Source organism: Orcinus orca, chromosome 20, assembly GCF_937001465.1.
Source record: "Orcinus orca chromosome 20, mOrcOrc1.1, whole genome shotgun sequence".
In the NCBI taxonomy this organism is placed as follows: domain Eukaryota; kingdom Metazoa; phylum Chordata; class Mammalia; order Artiodactyla; family Delphinidae; genus Orcinus; species Orcinus orca.
In genome coordinates this window covers 54,481,409-54,500,426 of record NC_064578.1, presented here as the reverse complement: position 1 = coordinate 54,500,426, position 19,018 = coordinate 54,481,409, and the positions used below count along the sequence as shown (strand labels likewise).

Here is a 19,018-nt window from a genome sequence, read left to right as displayed (position 1 = left end):
CAGTGGCTTCAAGAAACATTTCTGCATGTAGAGCAGGATAATATTGGAACATATTGTTCAGTGTTTTGCTCCAAGAATCTTCTCTTAAACAGTAAACCCCTGCATCAAAGTGTCCACCATAAGCTGCCTATGAACTAAAGGCGCAAAGAGAGATTGAAACTTTAGACCCCTGGAATGTGTGTTTAAAAAACAAGTTTCAGGGACTTCCCTGGTGGCACAGTGGTTAAGAATCTGCCTGACAATGCAGGGGACATGGGTTTGATCCCTGGTCCAGGAAGATCCCACATGCCGCGGAGCAACTAAGCCCATGTGCCACAACTACTGAAGCCCCCACACCCTAGAGCCCATGTGCCGCACCTACTGAGCCCCCGTGCTGCAACTACTGAGCCTGCTGCTGCAACTACTGAAGCCCACATGCCTAGAGCCTGTGCTCTGCAACAAGAGTAGCCCCCGCTCGCTGCAACTGGAGAAAGTCCACGTGCCGCAACGAAAACCCAACACAGCCAAATAATTTTTTTTTAATTAAAATTTAAAAAAAAAAGTTTCAGAGGCAAAATCTTAGAAGAGAGAAAGAAGTCAGAACGACTAAGGTCTTTTTACGTTCCAGTACTAGGCAGAGAGCTGGAAGAGGGAGAAAAATACAAGATATGAGAAAAAAAATGACAGGGTCAAATTGTGGTCCTCTTGAGAAGGGGTGGTATGCTCCACCCACAGGCTGTAGGAGGGTGAACGCCTGAAAGACTGAGATATACTACCACGTAGCAGCTGGGATCAAAGAGGATCTCAGGCTGTAGTCATTACATTACTTCTGAGTAACAACCTCAAAATGTGCACCCCACTCCTCTTTACATACATGTGGCAAACTGAAAAAATGGCTCAGGAGCCTGAACAGGCAGAGAAGGCCTGACCCAGCCCCAGAAGATTCATGGCACCCCAGATACAGTGGAAGACCAGATATTTTCTCTATCCCCTGAGAAGTTCTCCCAAAACTATAAAATGTGGAGGAAACCAAATAGGTCCTGGGGTCAGAACTATAAGGGACTTAGCTCTGATATGTATTAACTGAAAACCAAGAGATGAAGGGGAAAGAGGGCTTTCCATCCCTCTCAAACCAAGACATCAAAATGGTAGGAGGGGCCAGATAGTAGAGTGTTATAGGTCATGATAAAGCCTTTGCTTTGGCTTTGAATGAGCTGGAGTACCATAGCAGAGTGCGAGTTTAAACTTGTATATATTTGAGTAACACAGTGATAAGGATGCTTGTGCAGGGTTAAATTTCCTTTGAGAACTCATATGAAATGGACTTTTATCTTCCCATGGTTCTTTCCCATTTGAGGAGAACTTCTCAAAGAATATCTAATGAAGAGCTTGCTCTGTGCCCATCTGAGCTCTCATTTAAGTTCACATCTAAATATATTCTGACCAGGAATTCCCTGTCAGTCCAGTGGTTAGGACTCTGTGCTTTCACTGCCGAGGGCCTGGGTTCAACCCCTGGTCGGGGAACTAAGATCCCACAAGCAGCATGGTGAGGCCAAAAAAAATAACAACAGTAATACATCCTGACCTCTCTGTATTTTTCCGTATTTTCACTTCACTTTCCATAGATCAGGGCTCTTCCCCTTGTTCCATAGTGAAAATACTGTTCACCTCAAAAGAGATTTCAATTTATAAAAAAAAAACCCAACATGATAATGCTATACTCAGTGCTTTGTTCAGCTAAGAAGAAAGGATATTATAGATGGATCTAGAAAAGTGTTTCAAAAAGTAACCAACTGACTGCCTCCTGAATGTTTAGAAATGATTTAAAATGTGTAGACATCTAGCACCCTTCCAAGAACTACTGAATCAGAAGCTCAAGAGTAAAACCACAGATTGAAATGTTTTTTAATTTGCCATAAGGCTTTCAGACTGCTAATATTCTACAAACCACCACTAATCAAGCATGTGCCAAACTTCTGAAGAAAGGGGTACTGATACTGTATTCTATAACCTCAGTGAATTTGTTTATTATCACTAATGGTCTTTTTAAGGATTGTTCAGATGTTTTTACATATAAGAGCATGTTTTCTGTGAATATAGTTTGACTTCTTTTTTGACTTTTCTTTCTTTCTTTTTTTGGGTCTAATTTATCTGGCTAGATATTCAGTAAAATGTTGACATATAGTGCCAAAATGCGTCCCCACACTTGCTTCTTCCTGATTACATGGGAAAGCTTTCCATCTTTAACAATGAGTATGATGTTAACTGTGAGATTTTAATAAATATCCTTTTTAAGACCAAAGATAATCCCTTCTATTCCTAGTTTTGAGTACACTCTGTTTTTGTTATACGGAGTGTTCTGTATATTTCTCTTAGGTCTACAGTGTTTGCTTGGTTTACAGTTTTGCTCAGTCCTTTATTTCCTTATTGAGCTCCTGTCTGGTTATTAAAAGGAGAGTATTGAGGGAACTCCCTGGTGGTGCAGTGGTTAAGAATCCGCCTGCCAGTGCAGGGGACACGGGTTCAATCCCTGGTTTGGGAAGATCCCACATGCCGTGGAGCAACTAAACCCATGCAACCACAACTACTGAGCCTGCACTCTAGAGCCCGTGAGCCACAACTACTGAGCCTGCGCGCCACAACTACTGAGCCTGCGTGCCACAACTACTGAAGCCCACCTGCCCTAGGGCCCGTATGCTGCGGCTACTGAGCCTGCAGGCTGCAACTACTGAAGCCCATGTGCCTAGAGCCCATGCTTCGCAACAAGTGAAGCCACTGCAATGAGAAGCCCATACACCGCAATGAAGAGTAGCCCCCGCTCGCCAAAACTAGAGAAAGCCCGTGCGCAGCAACGAAGACCCAACACAGCCAAAAAAAAAAGTTTAAAAGGAGAGTATTTTGAGGTCTCCAACTATTATAGTTGAACTGTCTCTCTCTCCTCAAATTTTGCTTCAAAAAATGTGGGGATTTGTACTTATGTATATATTGTTTACAGTTGTTTCATCTTCTTGATGAATTGACTCTTTTATGTATATAAATACATATACGTTACATGTACCTTATATATATATATATATATATATCCTTGAACTTCTTTGGTAACAATTTTATGACTTAAAGTTTATTTAATCTGACATTAGTGTAGCTAAGATTGGTAACTATTTCCACAATGTTTTTTCCTATCCTTTCACTTTCAACCTATTTGAGTATCTTAAATCAAGCATTCTGTAGAAAGATACAGTAGAATCATTTTATAAAAATTCTTGCAATCATTGACTTTTAATAAAGAGTTTGATCTACTTATATTAAAAGTACCCAATAAACAAGGGAGGAATTACTTTTGCTATTTAGCTATTTGCTTTCTGTATGTCCAATATTTTCTTGGTCTTGTAATTCCTCTTGTTTCCTTCTTTGTGTATGTCTGTACATGCATAACATTTTGATTCCCTTCATATTCACATTTCTGTATATGTTAAAATTATTTTCTTAGTGGTCACCCTGCAGATTATATATTTTATATATATATCCTGTCTCCCTTTATATTGTTATTGTCAGAAATTACTTCTTTATACATTTTGCATTCAATAACAGATTTATAATGATTGTTTACATATTTGCCTTTTAATTCAGGTTAAAAAATGAGTTATAAACCAAAAACTACAGTAATACTGCCTTTTATATACACCTATGTAGTTATATTACCACTGTTCTTTATTTGTTCCTGTGCCTTTGAGGTACTGCTAGTAGCCCTTCATTTTGGCCTCAAGAATTCCATTTAGTGTTTCATGTAGTATAAGTCTGTCAGTGTGAACTTCCTCAGCTTTTGTTTATCTAGGAGTCTCTAAATTTCATTATCAATTTTAAAGCATAGTTTGCCTGATAATGAATTTTTTTTAATCTTTCGAAATTTAAATGTATCATCAGATTCCTTCCTGGCCTCCACAGTTTCTGAGAAAGAGGCTGTTAATTTTATTAAGCATCTTTGTACATGAGAAGTCACTTCTGTCTTGCTACTCTCTACATTCTTGTTTTGTATTTTAACAATTGACTATGTGTCTTGCCCAAGCTCGCTATGAATTTATCATACTTGGAGTTCGTTGACTTTCTTGGATTTGCAGGTTCACATTTTTAATAAATTCGTGAGGTTTTTCAGCTCTTATTTCTTCAGATATTATTTCTGCCCTTTCCTGTTTCTCCTTTCCTTCTAGGACTCCTATTATGTGTATACTGGTATTCTTGGGAATGTCTCAAAAGTTTCTTAGTCTCTGTTCATGTTTCTTTACCACCGTTCTTCTATTCAGAGTGGATAATTCCAATTAACCTATGTTCAGGTTCACTGATTCTTTATTCTGATTGTCAATCTGCTGTTGAAATCCTCTAGTGAATTCTCAATTTCAGTTGTGGTACTTTTCAGCACTAGAATTTCTAATTCTCTTTATTGATATTTTCTGTTTCTTGAAACAGTTTTCTCCTACTTTCTTTTAGTTCTCTGTCCATGGTTCCCCTTAAGTCTCTGAGTACGATTCAGACAGTTGATTTAAAATCTTTATTTAGTAACTGTAGTATCTGTGCTTCCTTATGAACACCATCATTAACCCGATAATCATGCTCAAGCTTCCCATTCTGGAGAAATTCTTAGAAATCTGTAGTAAAGTCGGCATGCTCAGAAGCAGCCACTGTGGCTTTTTTTTTAATAATAATAAATTTATTTACTTATTTGGCTGCATCAGGTCTTAGTTGCGGCACACGGACAACTGTTGTGGCACGCAGCCTCTCTAGTTGTGGCGGATGGGCTCTAGAGTGCACAGCCTCAGTAGTTGTGGTGCAGGGGCTCCGTTGCTCCACGGCATATGGGATCTTAGTTCCCCAACCAGGGATCAAACCTGCGTCCCCTGCATTGGAAGGTAGATTCTTAACCACTGGACCACCAGGGAAGTCCCGGCCTTTTCTTATAACAGTATAAACTGTAAAGGACCCATTTATCTTCATTAAGAGAATGCTCCACTGAGGATACAAAAAAAGTAAGTCATCTCTATGTCTGTTCATGAAAACAAGTCTAAGATACATGGTATGTAGATATTTAAATTTGAAGAATAAAATACCATAACAAAATATTTAGTAAAGAATATTTTCTAAAATCACATTTCCATATATAAATGTACTGCTGTAAGATCTGCACTGAGAATGAACAGTGGTTTCTGATGGAGACAGTAAGTGATGGTGTTAAGATGTGACAGGGAAGGGGATATTTTACTTCTTAGTCTCTAAACTGCATCGCTGTGTGAAGCTGAATTACAAAACTGTATCTATGAAGTGTTTAAAACAAAAAAATGTAACACTGAACAACAAGCAGTAGAATCATAATTTGGCTCCAGTCTATCTGATGACAGAAATTTGTGCTCCTATGTCTTGGCTAAATTATAACCATCTTTATCTAAAACACATGCTGGGACTTCCCTGGTGGTTCAGTGGGTAGTAAGACTCCACGCTCCCAATGCAGGGGACCCAGGTTCAATCCCTGGTTGGGGAACTAGATCCCACATGCATGCCGCAACTAAAAAAGATCCCGCATGCTGGAACAAAGATCCCACATGCTGCAACGAAGACCTGGCACAGCCTAAATAAATAAATCTTTTAAAATAAATAAATAAACAAATAAAACACATGCTGCATGAGAGTCCCTACGTGAACAGGAGGGTCTCTGTAAGACGAACGTACTGTGAATAATTTTTAAAACCCTTATTCTTAGATAACACCCTATTATTTATTTCTGTTTCTCAACTTCCCATTCTACTTTACAGTACTGGTATTTTAGAGTGAAAAACACTGATTCACTCCTTTTATTTCAAAGGCACTTATAAAATCTGACAAAGCAAGTTTCCCCATGTCAGTCTTCCTTCCCAGACCTCCTCAGGTATCTGTGCACAGTAGTACATCACTTACATATGTAGTCGCTTTCATCCTGGTTTACGTGGAGATGAAGGGGCACTCAGAAGGGTGCACTGAACAATCCTCACTGCCCTACGTCACTGACACCACAGAGCCGGCTCCCCATCTCCAATCCACACCTGAGTATAAAACCTTTCACGGATGACCACCTGAAAGGGGGCTCTTCCCAAGTTCCCCGTCACTGGCTCACAGTGACATGGAATCTGCAGGGAGGTGACAGGAGACTGAGGGAAGGCCCTGTGTGTGAGTAAATATTTTAGACAGGAACCTTCAGAGACCGAGAAGCTCAGCGCGTCCAAAACGTGTCATTTTAGGAAGGAGAGAACAGTCCACAAAGAGTATGACTTTCACCTGGGAAAGGGCCATTCCTTCTCCTTTCTTTCCTCTTCCTCTGAGCTTCTTTCTCAGGTAGGATTATTCTGTGTGACAAAAATACGTTCTTAAATGCTTAGAATCAACATACCCCCCCCTCCCCGCGCCACAAGTATACACACAGGGAGAACCTTAATACGGGGGAGAGAAGGGCCACAGCAACAGGAGGGATGCGACAAATAACCTCCTGTAAGGAGCCCAGTCGGTGAGCCCGTCACCCACTTCTTCAGGAAGCCCTCCCTGCTGCTGCTGGAACGCCCAGCGCTGCAACTGCGCCGTCCGTCCTTGTCCACTTGGCCCTCAGCCAGAGGCAAGTGCCTCGTCCCAGCCCCTGGCTCCTCCTGAGGAAGCCGGCATCCAGTGACTGGCTGATGTAGGATAGGATGCTTGCCCCATCCCACAAGTGGGAGCAACTCCAAAGGGCCACCCCAGCTCCAGAGCTCCCTGCTGAAGCTATACTGAAGACTTCAGATTTTTGTCCTGAAGGCGATGGGAAACCCTAAGAGGGTTTAATGCCAACAGATGACACAATTAAACTTAAGATTTACCCTAAAACCTGTAACTATACTTGTTTCTTCAACTTAACTAGTGGCACAGTATCTATTCTTCCAGGGAACAATGTATCATCTTCAATTACTCCATCCTTTCCTCTTACCTACATCTAATAAATCATCAAACGACACAGACGCTACCTTCTCAATAGGTTTCAAATTCATCCTTTCCTTTCATATGACGCTTTTTACCCCACACGCATCCTCACGTGTCACTCAGATAATTTCAAAGATCTGCGAAGTTTCCCTTGCCTGTGATTTCTTCTTCCTTCAATCCGTAATCCACATACTTATGAGAGTTCACTATTTAAAATGCAACACTGACCTATTAGTATCTTGTTTTAGCCTCTCAATGACCTCTTTGTGTCAACAGGATCAAATCAAGCTCCTTAGGAGAGACTATGTCGTGAGTCCCCTGGTGACAGGACCTCTGCTTTGCCTGCATTTCTTTCACTCTCTGCGTCACGCTCTGCGTCCAAGCAACATTGCAGGATGCTAATATCCTCTTCTCCACCCTGACAATACACTTACTTTCTTTATTTTGGAATGCTGCTTCTCCTTCATTAGCTGTTGAATTAATATAAACTATTTAAATCCAACTTGAATAATAAAAATAAACTAAGATGAAATGGCTGTAAGAGCTGCCTCTCCTGATTCTTTCTCTTCCCCTAACGGTCCCATTTAATCCCACCCAGAAAGAATCATTCACCTCTGCAGTTTACGCATGCTTCTGTTATTTCCTTTAACAAGGTATGTTTAAAAATATTCACGTATCTATTTTCCCTAAAAGAATGTAAGCTCTGTGTAACAGGGAACATGTTTTCCACTCTGGTAGCTTGCATTCGGTTCCACATGCTGGCAGCCACCTCCTGAGATCTCTTCTGAGCATAATTTGAAAGCCCACCTTATGGTAACTGACTTACCCAGCTCCTCATCATTCAGTGGGGTCTCCTTATAGGCCATTTGAAACAAGGCGCTTGAGTGGTAAGACGATATCCTTTTTTCAAAATTGTATTTATTTATTTATTTGGCTGCGTCGGGTCTTAGTTGCGGCACATGGGATCTTTTTAGTTGCGGCATGCAAAAGCTGTAGTTGAAACATGTGGGATCTAGTTCCCTGACCAGGGATTGAACCCAGGCTCCCTGCATTGGCAGTGCGGAGTCTTAGCCACTGGACCACCAGGGAACTCCCGAGACGATATCCTTAATCATGTAACACTCGATGAAAACATAATTATTAAGAAAGAAATATCTGTGTTTCAGTGTCTCACTGAAAATAAGTTGTTGAGATTGAATGAGCAGAGGTATAAGTGCAGAAGCAGAAGTAAGCATACACCAGTTGGAAGATGTCATTGCATTTACAGCAATATTATTTCATAGTAATATCATTTTATTATGAATATCATTTTATTAACTTCCTACTGGATTACTAGTGCTAAAATTTGTCTGTATACCAGAAGGTACAAGGATGTGGCTCCCAACACATCCACTGGTGCAACTTCGAGCACTATTTATTTATTTTTATTTATTTTTCACACACACACACACACACACACACACACACACACACACTGTATTTTATTTTTACAAGAGATAAATAAACTGACACCAGGCATTGGAAATGGATGACCACAACAGAAGCAACAATGATTGCATTACCAAACACGAAACACACTCACACTATGTCATAATATTGACATTCAGTCCAGGAATCCTCCACTGTAACAGCTCCTTTACTTTGCAGTGAAAATTGATTTGAATATTCTTTGCCTCTGAGTCCTTGTGGGATTTTTTTTTTTAATTCAAACAGAAAGTCACAAAAATTATAATCATCCTCATCAGTTCACTCTCGAGCACTATTTAAAAAGTGGATTTTATGCCAGCTGGGACTGGACCCAGGTCATTAAATATGAGGATATAATAATACCTAAGGAGCTAGGGTAGTCCATATTGATGAGGTATTTTCTATCTTCAACAAGTAGCCTTCTTACCCCCTCAATGCAATCAGAGTAGGAACTGTTCTCCATTTGACTGCATTACCTGCCCACTCATCCTCTCGTTGATACTGATTAGCGTGGACACACACAGCAACACATCCAACACTACACATTTCCACATGGTCTAATCTTTTCTTCATAACCTCTGCCTTCAGTAAAACATACTGTGTATTTTTTATGACAAACATCATAAATCAATAAATACTGTGGTTTTTTGCACTCAGTTATAGTGCTCCAATGTTTATGTGAAGATTGTAATTAAGCAATTATTCAAAAAGTTGTCTCAGGTCCTTTGGCCCGGTTCTGCTTTCTCATATAGGCATCCTACATTGTCAAAGGTTCTTCCTAAAATTTGGCCCAAAGTCCAAAACAGAATATTCTATTGAAGAGATGAAGAACCAACCATCTGTTTTTATGATATTGATATCGAATGTTGCATTTATATCAATGTATTCTTAAGTCACATTAGTTTTTTTCTATTTTTTTGAAGTATAATTGATGTACAATACATGTTTCAAATATACTAAACAGTGATTTGACATCTGCATACACTATGAAACCATCACAAGTCTCAAAAAAAGAAAAAAGAAAAAAGATTTACCCCAGGATTCATAGATAGAGAAAGAAGCTGACAGTCATGCCTCTTTCTCTGGGCTTATGCGCCTGCCTCTTTCTTAGTGGATGTCATTATTGTTGGAGGACTGGGACATGTTTCAAATTCTAATGATAACTGGGCACACATCCAAAAAACCTGCCAAATGCAAACACAAGACCAATTTTCAAAATCATTTCAGGGATCCCATTTGCTCAGACTCTGAAAACCTGGTCTGCTCTATCTTCTCCATGGTACAGGTGGCACATGAGACTCAGAGGGGAAGTAATTTTACCAAGTTACCCTGAAGAAGTCTGAGTTGAGTGAGCAGAACTGAGTGTAAGTGGTGGCCTGGATAAGTTTAAATACAAAGAGTTTGTCCTAATTCCAGATTAACTTCCATATTCCTGAGCAAGAGAAGCTTCTCTTTCAGGGGTTTAATCAAACCCAAACATTTAATTCCTCCACTCCCCAAAAAAACAGAATAAAAAACACAAAATTATAAATAGTTATTACTCCAGGAAACCATGAAAGAGAGTCACTTGTAGAGATGAACTCTGAGCAGTCTCTTCATCATGAACACATGGGCTCTGTTGGAACAAAATTCCACATCAATCCAGCCCATCCTGGGACATCCCTGGTGGTCCAGTAGTTAAGACTCCACGCTTCCACTGCAGGGGGTGCGGGTTCTATCCCTGGTCAGGGAACTAAGATCCCACACGCCGTGTGGCGTGGCCAAAAAATTAAAAACAAACAAAACATCCAGCCCATCCTTCAACATCTGCACAGAAAGGACAAAGGGGATTAGAGGGGAGCATCTGCTTAGCTGGAGCCTTCAGCTCAGAGCTCACTAATTTAGCAAATCACTTAAGGGAAGAAAGCAGCTGCTGAATGTTAAACTAGTTAAACTAGGTTTTGAATGTTAAAAGATTATCAACATCCTTAACCACACGCATAGTGAAATACTGTAAAGTTATTTACCAGACATCAAAGAATAGTTCCAAGTTAGGATAAAAAGCATATAAATCTCATAATCTAAACAATAAAATTTAGAGGGAAAACAATCTGGAAATTTTAAAAATATCCAGGGGGCTTCCCTGGTGGCGCAGTGGTTGAGAGTCCGCCTGCCGATGCAGGGGACACGGGTTCGTGCCCCAGTCCGGGAAGATCCCACGTGCCACGGAGCGACTGGGCCCGTGAGCCACGGCCGCTGAGCCTGCGCATCCGGAGCCTGTGCTCCACAACGGGAGAGGCCACAACAGTGAGAGGCCCGCGTACCGCAAAAATATATATATATATATCCAGGGACCTCCCTGATGGTCCAGTGGCTAACACTCCGTGCTCCCAATGCAGGGGGCCTGGGTTCGATCCCTGGTCAGCGAACTAGATCCCACATGCCGCAACTAAGAGTTTGTACACCACGACTAAAGTTCCCATGTGCTGCAACTAAGACCAGACGCAGCCAAATAAATAAATATTTTTAAAAATATATCCAATGGGTTCTGAGATTAAGTTAAAACAAGTGTGAGGATACATCAAATTTAGAAAAGGATGGCATGAGCCACAGTAGAAAGGGGGAGAGGAAAATAGTACTGTTAATAATAGCCATTTTAAAAAGCACCATGTGGTGACAGAAATTCTTCCCCCATTTTTTGAAAGCTAAGAGGAGGACGTGGAATTGACTGAGCTAAGTCTCTGCCCCCTGGATCAACAGGGATTGTGAATGGAGTTACCATCTGATACAATAATTGGGAGTAAATCTGGGGGGCCACCCCATCTCCAGAGCTCCCTGCTGGAGCGATATTGAACAGTTTGTCCCGAGGGTGATGGGAAACCATAAAAGGATTTAATGGCAAGAGATGACACAATCAAACTTATGATTTACCCCTGATACAGAGAAAGACAAGCTGAGAAAAAGGTATGCCTCCAACTCTGGGCCTATGCCCCTGCCTCTTTTTTTAAGTGTTTTTTCATAATTGTTGGTAGACTGGAACATGTTTAAAATTTCAGTTATAACCGGGCAAACTGGTCTCCTCTATCTTCTCCATGTCACAGGTGGGTTCACTGAGGCTCGGAGGGGGAGTAATTTTACCAAGTTACCCTGAAGAAATCTGAGTTAGGTGAGCAGAACTGGGTAGAAGTGGCAGCCTGGATAGGTTTAGGTAGAAAGGGTTTAAATGTCCTAATTCCAGATTACCTTTCATATTCCTGAGCAAGAGAAGCTTCTCTTTCATGGTTTAATCAAATTCAAACGTTTAATTCCTCTTTTCCAGAAAACATTATAGTCAAAAAATATGAAATTACAAATAGTTATTCCTCCAGAAAAACAAGAAAGAGGGTCACCCGTGGAGATAAGCCCTAACAATCTCTTCATCATGAACACATGGGTTCTGTGGGAACAAAGTTTCACATCAATCTAGAAAAGGCTGGAACCTGGGGCCCCTGACTACAGTGCCTGCACCTGGACAGATGTGTCCTGAACACAGAATACAAAGAAGCCATAAGGCACTAAAAATAACTGCATACATGCACAGCTTGGGCAAACAGCTTATGAACAATAAGAAACAAAAAGGCCAAAACCCAACTGCCACTTCTGAGGTGCTGAGAGCAAAACCACCACCCCCCATCAGGGGGCGAGCAAGGGCACCTGTTTCTTGTTCTCGCTCACTTGTGCTGCAGCACGAGTCCCAATAAAGCTTTGCCTGAATTCTTCGTCTGGCCTGTTATCAATTTCTACTGATGAGAGTCCAAGAACCCAGGTCAGTAACAAATCCAGCCCATCAGTTAACTGCACAGAAAGGACACCTGCACAGAAAGGACAAAGGGGACTTGAGGGGACAATCTACTTAGTTGGACACTTAAACTCAGAGCTCACTAGTTGAGCAGATCACGTAAGGGAAGAAAGAAGCTACTGAATGTTAAACTAACTGGTTAAACTAGGTTTTGTGTGTTAGAAGGTGATCAACATCCGTACCACATGCATAGTGAAGTTATCTACCACATATAAGAGAATAGTTCCAGTACAGAATACAGCAGAAACCTCATAATCTGAACAATGAAATTTAGAGTGAAAGTAATTTGGACATTTAAAACATACCCAATGGCTTCTGATATTAAAGGTAAAACAAGTGTGAGGATACATCAACTGTCATGACTCAATGAGCCATCAAAGAAAGGGGGTGATGGCAACAGTACTGAGGGGTGGGGAGGGGAGCCGGGAGTCACACAAAGGTTTGAGAAAGGGAGTCAGAGTAGGAAAACGTCGCTGCAGGAGGCCAGTGTCTCTACGGACCGACAGCAGAAAGTTGGGGCCGGCACCTCCTCAGAGCGATTTAAACCGGAACCGGAACCACACTCCCAGGACCGAACAGAGTCTTCTGCCGACGCCGCGAGACGCGAAAGGGGCGGACTCAGAGCGAGAGCGACGACCGCGTTCAGGGGGGTTTAACTTACCGGGAGACCCCCGAAACCGAGGTGTGGAGAAGCGGGGCCTGAAGATTGCATAGCGCCGTTAGTTTCGGACCGAAAAACCGAGACTCACTCGCGAGAGCGCGCCTCTTATTCTGGGTCTGCACCTCACTGCGCGTGCGCAAAGAGGCGGGTCGAGGGCGGGGCCACTAAGGGGCCCGTCAAAGGACGTTCCGGTGGGTGGAAGCGGTGTTTGATGCCTGGGCGCAGCCTGTGGGCGCCGGGTGTGGCCTTCGAACCCGCACTTGGGAGATTCTGGTCTGTTCCTCTTCCCAACGGAGAGGTTCTGCTTCTCTACTTTGGATCCTTTGAACTGGTCTGGTGTCCTTTGGAGCCAGGCTAGGTGCAGAAGCGGAGAGGTGAGAACGTTCTGCGAGCAAAGACGACGGTCCTCTGAGCCGCGAGGCGCTGAGAGCTCTGGGACCGGGGGAGGGGGCGGGGCTCGAGGTTGTGGGCGTGGCCTGATCCGGGAACTTCTGAGACCCCAGGCAGTTAATACGTTCTTATTAAGCGAAAGCCTGAGTTTGAGAGTAGGTGATGGAAACTGGACTGTGACAGGAAAGGCAAAATTGTGCCTTGCGGAATGTGCCATTTTGCACTCACTTCTCTGCAGAGCATAATTTTCACTTCTGTTCGCCATTCACTTGGAGGCATCAAAAATCACTGAGGAACACACACACACACACAAAAAAAATCACTGAGGAAAATTTTCAACCCCAAACCTGGCATTGTCTAAGGGGCTCTGTTGGAGGCTGTGAGCAAGTAACTGGCTACACAGTCAGGTGCTTGAGAACCAAGCCTTACTGAATAATTCAACCGTATTTTTTTCCCTCCTTCTTCATATTGTCTTTTTTTTTTTAACATCTTTATTGGAGCATAATTGCTTTATAATGGTGTTTCAACCATATTTTATTTTTTATACCCTTTGACCGTTATCTTGCCAAACGATGTGATGAATAAGACCCTTTCTTATTGTGACAGGAATTTCCATTTCCCGAATATTAATGTCTCCACTGTAGGTTTTGCTACTTATTAACTTTTCATGTGCACTTTGGCATATTTCTGAATTTTTAACTTCATTGATCTACCAGTAATGAATAAACATGTCTCCTATGGATAGCCACTTTCTTTTGGCTTCTCTTTTGTGGCTATTCTTACTTGTTCTTTATTCCGTAAGATTTTTCGATAACATCACTAGCTTCAAAAACTGTCTAATGTTCAAAATTTCAAAATTAACATACATTATCTTTTGAATTTTCCTTGGTGTCATTATATAGTGACATTGGACTTCAGTCTAATTCTGTAACTCTGGAAAACAGCAAAGGTAAAAGGATTCCTTTCCCCTTTTAACAGCTTACTAAGAACCACTCTTCCCCATTAGTTTCCAATGAGACTTACGTTGGCCCCTTTGTTTACTTAGGAACCATCCAGATACAGACCCTCCAAAATCCCACCCTTTGCCTTGTCAACGATTACTGAATTGTTTGTCCTCATTGATCACTCAGAACAATGCTTGTGAACATGATTTAAGCAACATTTACTTACGTTTTTCTCCTCTCCCAACGCCCCTGAACTTTGGACCACGCTTGAGCACTGTAATTCAGAAGAAGCCTGTTGCCACACCATCCACTCCCAAGAGTAGGTGACTTAAGGGTAAAACGTTCCCTGATCAACTGTGCGTCATGCCACCTGCTCATTTATTCTGCATATGGGATTTTTTTCCTAGACTTGTTTAGCCTCAGTATAAATGAAAAGTTCTTTTCTGTCTTTTCTGTTGAGACTTCAGATTTTGTGGTTGCAGCACTCTCTCTACTGTCATAATCCTTTGGAATAAAATCTCTTTACCTAAATTTGACAGTGGTGAATATTTTAGTTGTTCCATCTGTGCTCAAAACTGTATACTCTTTAGTTTTCTAGCGCAGGGTTTAATATATATACACAGGTCAAACAAGATCGTTGTGTTTTCACATTTTTGACCATTAATAATTTGCATCTGTTCCTTAATATTACCAGAGACGTTTCAAAATCTATTGTGATTGAGGACATGTCCTTTTCTTGTGAATATGTCCATTTTGCTGCCTTGAAATTGTTATTAAAACAAAACTCACCAGGAACAAAATGGATTCATGACTTCTGCCTATAATTAGTTTCTCCTGTGTTTGCTGAAAAATTCCACTATCAACTCCATGCTGAAATGCCTTTCTTGCCAAGACGACTAGTTAGCAATATTACATAATACAAAGTAATCTACCTTATAAAGATCCTAAAGTCTATCCTAGTCGCTAGATCTTTTATAAATGTGATGTCATATCTTCTTCTATTCATGTGTGCCATGCCAAGACATTCTGCTCATTTTTATGTGAAAATATTTAAATACGCTACTTACCCTATCCAAACAATACATTTCAAATGATTACCATTTCCTGCACATGAAATCTTTCACATGTAAGGATGTGAGAAAACATACCTAGTAGATGTTAAGTGACAGATACTGCCATAAAAATTCCTGACTATAGAAATGAAATTATTTGATAGTTGATAATCTAGTTTTACTTTCTATAGAGTTCATATTAAAGAGAATATACTTCCCTACAAAATGCCCTTGCAGAAATACTGCAAACTTCATTAATACTTTAGGTAAAAATAAATCCCAATGACTTCATGTTTTACAGGCTTTATTATCCACATTTGACAAAACTTTCTGAGATAAAGAACAGAGAAAAGAGCTAAGATACATTACAATTTTAAAAATAAAACTGTCTACCCTCAAAATGAATGTATAATCTGAAATTACATTACATTTAGACATTCATTACTGATTTAGGTATATTATGATGTAAACAAGTTTTTCTCAAAGGTATTTGAATGTAATTCATCACAAGTGTGGAATAAAGTATTTTAAACAATACAGTTCTCATTAAAAGGAAAAAAATTTTTTGTTTCTTTTCTCTTTTCATTGTACCGATATGAGATGATGGATGCTAAGTAAACTTGTTTTGGCAATCATTTCACAACATATGTAAGACCATTCTGCTGTAGTTTAAAGTTAATATATGACAATTATAAAACTGGGATGAGGGAAAGATGGTTTTAAAAAGGCAAATAAGTAAAATGCCTAAGCAAAAAATAAAGAACAATGCAATTTATATAAAAAAAAATTTTTAAACATTGCTCTTTTTAAAGCAATGGTTAGTGACCTAAAGTAACACATGCCATACCTCCAAGCCTCAAACCCCAGGTCTTGTCCTTATGAGTCTCTGCAACTGAGCACAATGGTGAATAGAAACAGAAATGCTGTGCTGTAGGGTGTGCGAATGAAATTGCTCATTCTAACCAACGAGAGTTTTGTATTTCACATCGCAGTAATTGCTATACAGACAAAAATACACATTCACTCTGTAATTCAAAGTATTTATTCAAATGATCTGTTTCACACGGGTGATTTGTGGTCAGTTCCGCTCTTACCATTTCATGTATGTTGTCAAGCATGTGTGTATAGAGTTTTTGTAACAGTCCCTATCCTATTGATGTCTGCAGGTTTAGTGTTTGTAACAAAAATTCAATTGAGTAAATATTAAAGATCACATACATTAGTTTTATACGGTTTCTCTCTACGGTAGAGTCTCTTTTTATTGAAATATAATTGATCATAACATTGTTCGTTTCGGCTGTACTACACACGAGGTAACGTTTACTTTATGAAATGATAACAACGATGTGTAGCCATCTGTCCTCAGTTACTGCAATATTTTTTAGCATGTTCCTAACGTTGGAGATTACATCCCCATGACTTATCTAAATACCCAGAGGTTTGTACGTCTTAATCCCCTTCACCTAGTTTACCCACCGCCCCACCGCCCTTCCTTCTGGCAACAACCACACATTTGTCCTTCATATCTGTGAATCTGTTTTCATTCTTTTTTTCTTAGATTCCACATATAAGTAAATAACGCAGTATTTGTCTTTCTATGTCTAACTCATTTCACTTAGTGTAATATCCTCTAGATCCATCCATGTTGTTGCAAATGGCTGGATTTCTTTATGGCTGAGTAAGATTCCTCTGTGTGTGTGTGTGTGTGTGTGTGTGTGTGTGTCACACACGCTGTATCTCCTCTAAGCATTCATCTATTGATGGACGCTTAGGTTGCTTCCATGTCTTGGCTACTGGAAATAATGCTACAATGAATATTCAAGTGCCTGTATCTTCTCAAATTAGTGTTTTCCGTTTCTTCCAGCAAAGAGCCAGAAGGGCAATACCTGGCTCATATAACAGGTTAGTTTTCGTTGTTGTTGTTTTTTTTCTTTTAATTTCTGAGGAGCTTCTATGTTATGTTATGTTTTGTTCGTTTATGTTATGTTTTCCATAAATGTTGCACCAATTTACAATCCCAGCAACAGTGCACAGGGTTCCCTTTCCTTCACACCACTGCCAATGCTTGTTGTTGTCTCTCTGATGACAGCCATCGGAAACAGGTGTGAGGTGATATCTCGTTGAGCTTTTTTTTTTTTTTTTTTTTGCGGTACACAGGCCTCTCACTGTTGTGGCCTCTCCCGTTGCGGAGCACAGGCTCCGGACGCGCAGGCCCAGCGGCCATGGCTCACGGGCCCAGCCGCTCCGTGGCATGTGGGATCCTCCCGGACCGGGACACGAACCCGTGTCCCCTGCATCGGCAGGCGGACTCTCAACCACTGCGCCACCAGGGAAGCCCTCGTTGAGCTTTTGATTTGCACTTCCCTGATGATTAGTGATTCTGAGCATCTTTTCATGTGCCTGCTGGCCATCTGTATGTGTTCTTTCTCCCTGATAGAGTCCCATATGTTGAGTAAGGCTTGAATACACGCATAAATTTTGTCTGAATCGTTTTATTTTTAAAGTTTCTTTCTACTATGAAATCGGATGATCCCTAAACTTTTGAGTTTTGAATAATAGCATTACCACATGTGTGAGGCTTACGTTCGTTTTCAGTATGTATGTTCAGATGCCTGGTGAGGCTTGCATATTGAGTATAAGCTTTGCCACACTCGTTACATTTGTGAGGTTTTTCTCCAGTGTGGATTGTTTTATGTTGAGTAAGATATGAATGTCTTGTAAGGGCTTTGCCACACTCATCACATTTGTAAAGCTTCTCTCCAGTGTGAGTTCTCTCATGACCCCAAAGTTGTGACCGTTCAATAAAAGCCTTATCACATTTATTACATTTAAAAGGTTTTGCTCCTGTATGAATTCTCTGGTGTGCCAGAAGGTTTGAACGCTGCGTAAAATGCTTGCCACACTCATAACATCTGTGTGGTTTCTCTCCAGCATGCATTTTCTGATGTCTACTAAGGTGTGAAAACTGGGTAAAGGCTTTGCCACACTCATGACATTTGTAAGGTTTCTCCCCAGTGTGCATTCTCTGATGATTTGCAAGGTGTGAATTTCGACTAAAGACCTTGCCACACTCAGGACATTTGTAAGGTTTCTCTCCTGTATGCACTCTCTGATGTGTTGTGAGGTGTGACTGGTGGTTAAAGTCTTTGCCACACTCACTACATCTGTAAGGTTTCTGTCCAGAATGAATTCTCCTGTGATTCCTGAGGTTTGAGCTTTTGCTAAAAGCCTTCCCACAGTCATTACAGCTGTAAGATTTTTCTCGAGTGTGTGTTCTCCTGTGCTGCGCAGGTGACAACGTGTTTTCCACACTAGGAGGAACTCTGTGAAGTGGTGAAACTGAGGAACCACTGCTGACTGGCTTCTCACCTTGACCGCACGCATACACTTTCTCCTCAGCTGCACATCTCTGCAGCTGAGCCGCCTGGGCCTGCAGCCTCACTCCAGGTCTACTTTCCAAACACTTGAGATCTCTGTTTCTAGCAACGCTGACGTTATTTTTCGTTGTTAACGAACTTCTTATGAATGGCTTGTCGTGCGTGAAATATTCACGTGCATTACTTCTTACAGAAACACTCTGAGGAAAATTAATTAAGGATTTATTATCTGGATCTTCTCCATGAGTGAGATTTTTTTTTTTTTTTTGTGGTACATGGGCCTCTCACTGTTGTGGCCTCTCCCGCTGTGGAGCACAGGCTCCGGACGCGCAGGCTTAGCGGCCATGGCTCACGGGCCCAGC

The 19,018-nt window shown here is 41.0% G+C and overlaps 2 protein-coding genes across 4 annotated transcripts in view; both read left to right on the top strand.

Moving 5' to 3' along the window:
• Positions 1-19,018, top strand: part of LOC101281293 (zinc finger protein 665) — a 369,078-nt gene that overhangs the window by 54,810 nt on the left and 295,250 nt on the right. The gene's annotated exons all lie outside the window — the stretch shown is intronic.
• The window catches only part of LOC105747734 (zinc finger protein 677-like), a 136,416-nt gene that overhangs the window by 114,368 nt on the left and 3,030 nt on the right, over positions 1-19,018 (top strand). The window contains exon 4 of one of the 3 annotated variants that reach the window (XR_007474304.1): positions 17,947-18,113. The exons of 1 other annotated variant lie outside the window; for it this stretch is intronic. The gene's annotated coding sequence lies outside the window, so the exon portion shown is untranslated. Of the gene's footprint in view, positions 1-11,099; positions 15,844-17,946; positions 18,114-19,018 lie in introns of those variants that run through there. One more of the 3 variants, XR_007474306.1, reaches the window with a different exon arrangement.